General features: G+C 35.5%; 1 long non-coding RNA gene across 1 annotated transcript; it reads left to right on the top strand.

Annotated features, from left to right (window-relative positions):
* The first annotated feature begins 1,970 nt into the window (after positions 1-1,970).
* On the top strand, positions 1,971-3,454 carry LOC110902485. The gene is made up of 3 exons (XR_002571146.2): positions 1,971-2,081; positions 2,200-2,263; positions 3,097-3,454. It is a non-coding gene; the product is annotated as an uncharacterized LOC110902485 (long non-coding RNA).
* The last annotated feature ends 3,028 nt before the right edge of the window (positions 3,455-6,482 follow it).

The raw sequence follows: 6,482 nt of genomic DNA on the forward strand, positions 1-6,482 counted from the left end.
TTCGTCGCAAAGCAGTCGCAAATGTAGTGACCAAAGTTTATCATGTCACAAATATAGCGACGGATGTTTATTCGGTCGCAAATATAGCGACGGGTGTTTATTCGGTCGCAAATGTAAGGACCGATGTTTTTTCGATCGCAAATGTAGCGACCGATGTTTTTCCGGTCGCAAATGTAGCGACCGATGTTTTTTTGGTTGCAAATGCAGTTGTAAACATTATAAAAAATAGAAGTTAATTAGGTCGCAAATGTAGCGACAGAAATTGCTATGGTGTTAGTTTAAAAAATGAATTATAGATTAAATTTGTCGCAAAAACGATCATAAATGTAACGACCAAAGTTTCCGGTCGCAAATCAGTCACTAGTTATATATACTAATAAAAAATACATTTGGTCGTAAAAGAAGTTGCAAATATACATTAAATTGATCACAATTACAATCGATAAACTAATAAATAAATTAATTAGTCGCAAAAACGTATTGCAACCGACATTTCTTCGTATGCAAACATAGTTCTCAGCTTAAAAAGAATAAAACAAAACTTAAATCGCTTTAACCACCCAGTACAACCGTTTGAAGCGACTGGTTAAACCATTAACGAGCTCAACCCGGCACACTACACATTGCTATCATGACATTTATCATCAATATATCCCATTAGGTTAGGTCAATCTTGATATTGCTCAATATCACCCTTTAAGACCTAATATGACATAGCATATTAGCTCTCATCATGCTTCATTAAGAGGCATTATGGCTTTTAAGGCCTAATATGGCATGTATAAGGCGCATTAGAATCCATTAAGAGTTATCATTACCTGTAAGATACAAAAGGGTCCACTAAGACGTGCATAAAGCATTATTGATCATTATAATTCAGTAAGACTAGCCACCATACCGCCCGACGCTGCCACCCAAGGGTCGTCGGCCTCCCCCAGGTTCCGCCCACATCATCGCCACTCGACAACCAACGACCACCACGTCGCTGCTGTTTCTGGCAAACCAGAAACCGGATTTTCCTGTTTATGGAATCCGTTCGAGTATTTGATCTGGTTTCTATGAAATTGTGTTCTCGGAGTTCACGTGTTCAAAGTTACGGGCATTCGGGGTTCGTTTTAAAGACTTGACTATGGATATTCAATTCATTGCTTCCATGTTGTGGATCTTATGTTTTCGTGATAAAGGTATGGTTTTCACCAACACCCTATGGTTTAATTAATTGTTTATACAAATTCCAATAAATTCCGTGAACCAAACATCTTATGAGATGGAATTCAGATTGCAATTCCCTTAAATTCCATTGATTTCGTGCGAACCAAACACACCCTAAGGTTTTACACATATACTCTTTTTTTACATAATTCTTACAAAAATAAGTAGTACAATATCAAAGTCTTTTTTTGCCCTAATATGGTGTAAATACATGCCTATACGGCTATACATTTGTTTTATAAAGTAATTTTTTATACATATAAAAAAGTTTATTATCAGCCAACAAGCTATAGCTCAATGGATATTAGAGGGGAAGTGAAAGATTTGAGTTTGAGGCCATAGATCTCAAAATCCACTCCTAAGTGAGTTCTATCACAGCGGGCCTTCGGATGACAGGTTTTACACAACTGAAGATGGTAGGCTTGGGCTACTCAACGATGTATGCGGTTGTAGACGTATGAAGTCGCCTTTTGCCATTTGGTTACCTCGATATTCGGTTGACCGTTAAAAAAGTTTAAAATTAAACAATGTATATTTAATTATTCTATAACTTTAATTTATAAAATTATTTTATTTATTTAAACCTAAAAAATATAATACATTCCCTCAAAATTAATAATAACTCATTTTTCTTTTTCTAAAACTCGTTTCCCTCCAAAATTTTCCCAAAATTTTAAAGAAAAATAAAATTCTTCCCTACTAATTTTCCCACCTAATCTTTTTTACTTCCCATAAAACTTCCCTTTCCCTCATCCTAACCCTAAAAATCCATTAATGCTTCTTTAATGGTGGCTTTTTTTTTACGGAAACAGAGGGCAAGCTACTAATTAGTCGGCGATGAATCTCTGCTTATGGATTGTAAAATGGAGGTATTCGTTCATCATCAGCTTTATTGTGTTATTGCTTGCACATGTTGTTTGGGTTGTTCTTGAGTAAATATGTAGTCGGTTCATATCATCTTCGTCCTTATTATTTTGTTATTTTTAGGTTCCGAGTATTGTTCTTGGCTTTGATTATTCTAAAGGAATCGTACCCAAAAAAATGCAGAAAGGTACTCTCTCCTGATTTATTTCAGATTTTTTTAATCTAATTGAGTTTCTGAGTTTTGTTAACTTGATTTCAAGATACGCCTAAAGACTTACATATGTTAATTTGTTGCGGTGTTGCCTGGAACATAAACATAAACCAAAAGCGAGACAGAAGTTTTATCTGGTTGAAACCAGTTTATTCTGTTTTCAACCAAAGCCCAATGGATTCTTATTCAGTTATTTGAATTGGTTAAGTATTTATCTTATTTGGTTCAGTTTGCTTTGTTATTTGGTTAAAAACTAATAAACTAATAACTGGACCGATGAACACCCTTACGCCCCTAGTTCTATCTTGATTCATTTTAATTTTATTTGGTCTATTTGTGAACTATAGTGTTGCTATTAGGCAATATTGGAAAATAACAGCAACAAGATATACGATGTTAATCACTCACTATGGATGATGGCAATGAATCAAATCTTTATTATATAGGTAAGGTTTAATGACTTGTTGGTGATACGAAGCACTTAAATATACTTCTTACTAACCTTTAATTGAACCAAATGCCATGAAACAAATTGATCTGAAAATATTCAATTTTGAATAGCAAAAATTGAGTGATGTCAATAGACCAAACAAACTATACAAGTCAAACTCAACATTGCTTCAGTTCGAGCCAACTCGTTCTTTTCAGTCCAAGATTGAACCCGAGACTGAAATCAAATTTGTTTGAGAGCCAATGCATATATTTGGTTATTATCATTTGTAATGAACCATAATAGGTATAAATGAGTTATATTTGATTCTACTAGGCCATAACGGTGGTTTTGTTTGAATGTGATATATTAATTATAGGTGATGGCTGGATGACAACACAACACAACTACAACAGGAAGAGACAGAATGACTAGAGCTAGAAAAAGAAAGAACATTGAAACTCACATGAGGAAGCAAATCAAGGAAAATAGGGTTGCAAGCGCCAAAATGAAAGAAGCAGACTCTGAAATGGAAGAGCAATTTCAATTCTTTTTGAACTACATGCTAATAAAATTCTCAGCTAGTTACGAATGTAATCTTATTTGGTAAACATGGCAAATTATGATATTTGTTGTTTACATATGTTTGAATATTTTCCATGGTACACATATTTGGATACTTTGGTCCTATTTTGTTTTGATTATTGGGATATTTTATAAATATGTACATTTGTGAATTTCATAATTTGATTTTGCCTATTAAAATTTATTAGTGTGCATATTTGTTACCGATTGAAATGACAGTCGCAAAGTTGGTCGCAAGTTTCTATTTCAAAATTGAAATTTCAAAATTGAAATGGCAGTCACAAATAGAACCAATAAGTCTCCGTCGCAAAATCCGTCGCAATAAGGCTCGGTCGCAAAATCCATCGCAATAAGGCTCGGTCGCAATATTCGTCACTAAAGCTCGGTTGCAAGATCCGTCACTAAAATTCGGTCACAAACACAGTCGCAAAAACTGTCGGTCGCAAATTTGGTTGCTAAATTTGCGATGGTAACTTCAGTCACAAAATCGGTTGCAAGAACATTTCGGTCGCAAAAAATGGTCGCAAAGTTATTTACCGACCAAAGTATAACCGACCACCAGAATCGGTTGCAAAACGGTCACAAAAGGGCATTTGCGACTGTTCTGTGACCGTTTTGGCGGTCGCAAATTGTAGGACCGGTTTCGATACTGTTCGATTGCGTAACGAACGTTCGACGTGCGGAATCCGTGAACGTGCGTGACCGAACACACAATAACGTACACTAATCGGTGATTCTATTTATGATGTGACGAATACAAGCTCCGTGAATCACGTTTTGCCACTTTCTCTCTCTAGTTTCTCTCTCTAAGCACCTAGCTCTCCAAGCTCTAATGTGGCAAAAGTTCTAAATCTAAACCCTAAGGCTCCTATTTATAGGCACAAGATTATAAGGGATTTCCCCTTATTTACAATAATGCCACCTTGCCTATTGTTTACAAATTACAATATAAAGCCTATTTTACTTCTATTTCAGCTACGGTTCCGATTGACGAAGGTGATAGACATTCTGCACTAACAGACTCCCCCTTGGATATTGCCGCAGTTAATCTGTAGTCAAACTCGTAGCAACTTGACTTTCTCTCTCTCTCTGAGTCTTCTTGAAGCTTTAACACGTCTTCATCAACGTAGACTCTCTTTTATTTGAACAGAATCCCCGTGGATCTGTTTTCAGCTTCAACTTCTCCTTTTTGTATAAACTCTTTTCTTCATCAGGCTCCCCCTTTCGTCAAGCTTCCGTGCTTTGGGATCGACACCTGGCTTTCCAGTTACAAGCTCTTCCAGAAATGATACCTGGCTCTTTGCACGCTTCCGTTTGCGTTGAGCTCGTCTTCAGACTCCCCCTTAGACTCAGCTGTCGGGATCGTAGTCTGGCTTTCACTGTTTCACAAGTTCAGGATCAATTCCTGGCTTTGTTCCGCGTCTGCTCAGGATTTGAAACCTGGTTAACCTGCACATCCTCTACCTCAACATAAGTTTCACAACTTTATAATAGTTATATTTAAGAAACTTACTGGTAGAAATCATTCATTCATCAACCTGTATAGTTACATCAAGTTCAAATGAATGACCTTGATTAACTAAGCACACAATCTTTCAAAATATTTGTATATGACATTCAAAGTTTTCAACATATTCTCCCAATCCTGGTCATCATGTTTAGCACTCGAATTTTGAATATCAGTTCTTCAACATCAGCTGTCTTTGACTTTTTAAAAAATTTTATGCTAAAACACTCCGAAAATCTTTTTGGATTTTTGTTTTTGAATGAAAAGCAGTAAACAAATATATACAAATAATATTTTTGTGAGTTTGTGTAAGAGGATCATATCAGTTCTTGAGACAAATCACTAGCACCGTTAAGCTTTAATCATATTAAGTTCCAAACGATTCACGTAGATTGATGATATAGTTGTCCTCTTAAATTTTCACACAATTTTCAATCTACTCAGGATACGATTTAGTTGTTTTAGGAACTTAGCTCATTCATGTGTCCCATCTCTTGAATATACTCCCGTATCCAGAATCTCAATATTCAGTCTTACAGGTGAGTATACTACAATGATATATGTACATAATTTAGGGGTTAAATGCGAGAACTGGGGGATCTCAGGTCGATACTTCCGTATGCGCAGAGAGATATCAGTTTCGACTTTGCAGTATGTCCCCTTTAGAGGATCTTTTCAGCTACAACAGATGATTATCAATTTTATTGTCTAATCAGCTGAGGGCTTTATGCTATGTTTCAAGCATTTAAGGCAAAACATTATCCAAGGACTAGGTCAGAACTTCCGTTCAGCAGAAGTCCCGGAATAATACTCCAGACATCATTGAGTATAAAAACCTAGTATATCAGAATACGAGACCTTTCAAACGAGATTTCAGGGGTTACCTATATATCCAAGTAGTGTTCCCCACGAATTTCGCAAGTTTGAAATTTTAGGTTTATATCCCGAATAAATTTACTAAATGTACAAAAACCTATCGACACATCATCAGTGAGACCGTTTATCACTTTTGATAATTAATTTCTTTAGCGTGCTGTGATAGTCCACTGATGTACTATCATTTCCTCTTTTATCAACAAAACTCATTTTTGCTTTTTCAATGTTTTTGGAATTTTCAAATTTTCTAATTTTTTAAAATTTTTCTCCCCCTAAAATCAAAATATGTTTCAATTTTGATTTTCAAGGAAAATTTGAAAACAAACTGTACAAATAAAATGACAAACTGATATCAAATCACTTCAATTCGCCATTCATTTGGCATAAACAATCAGAACTCCCCCTGACAACAAACTATTTTCCCATTTAGATTTCAAAACACTTAAGTTTGTTTTAATCAAAATGGTTATTCCGGAAAATTAGTTTTGTGTATCATTTCACAAATTCGGGGTTCTTTCATCACATTGTTTTCTTTTAGTTACTTGACGGAAAGAGAAATCAAGTACAACTTAATGTCCTTGATTAGTCTTTTGTAATTCGAAATATCACAGTTACCAACCTGTGAATTTCTCAAGAAAGATGCCGATACCTGCTTCTCGCTTACCAACCTGGAAGCTCCGGCAAGTCAGGTTTTTCTATTTGAATAGATTCACCCAAGCCTGACCAGCCTTGGGTGTTTTTAACAATTTTACCGCAAAACTTGGCTCTTCTGGTTTTGACGAACCAGAATCATTGCC

Source organism: Helianthus annuus, chromosome 13 (genome assembly GCF_002127325.2).
Source record: "Helianthus annuus cultivar XRQ/B chromosome 13, HanXRQr2.0-SUNRISE, whole genome shotgun sequence".
Classification (NCBI taxonomy): domain Eukaryota; kingdom Viridiplantae; phylum Streptophyta; class Magnoliopsida; order Asterales; family Asteraceae; genus Helianthus; species Helianthus annuus.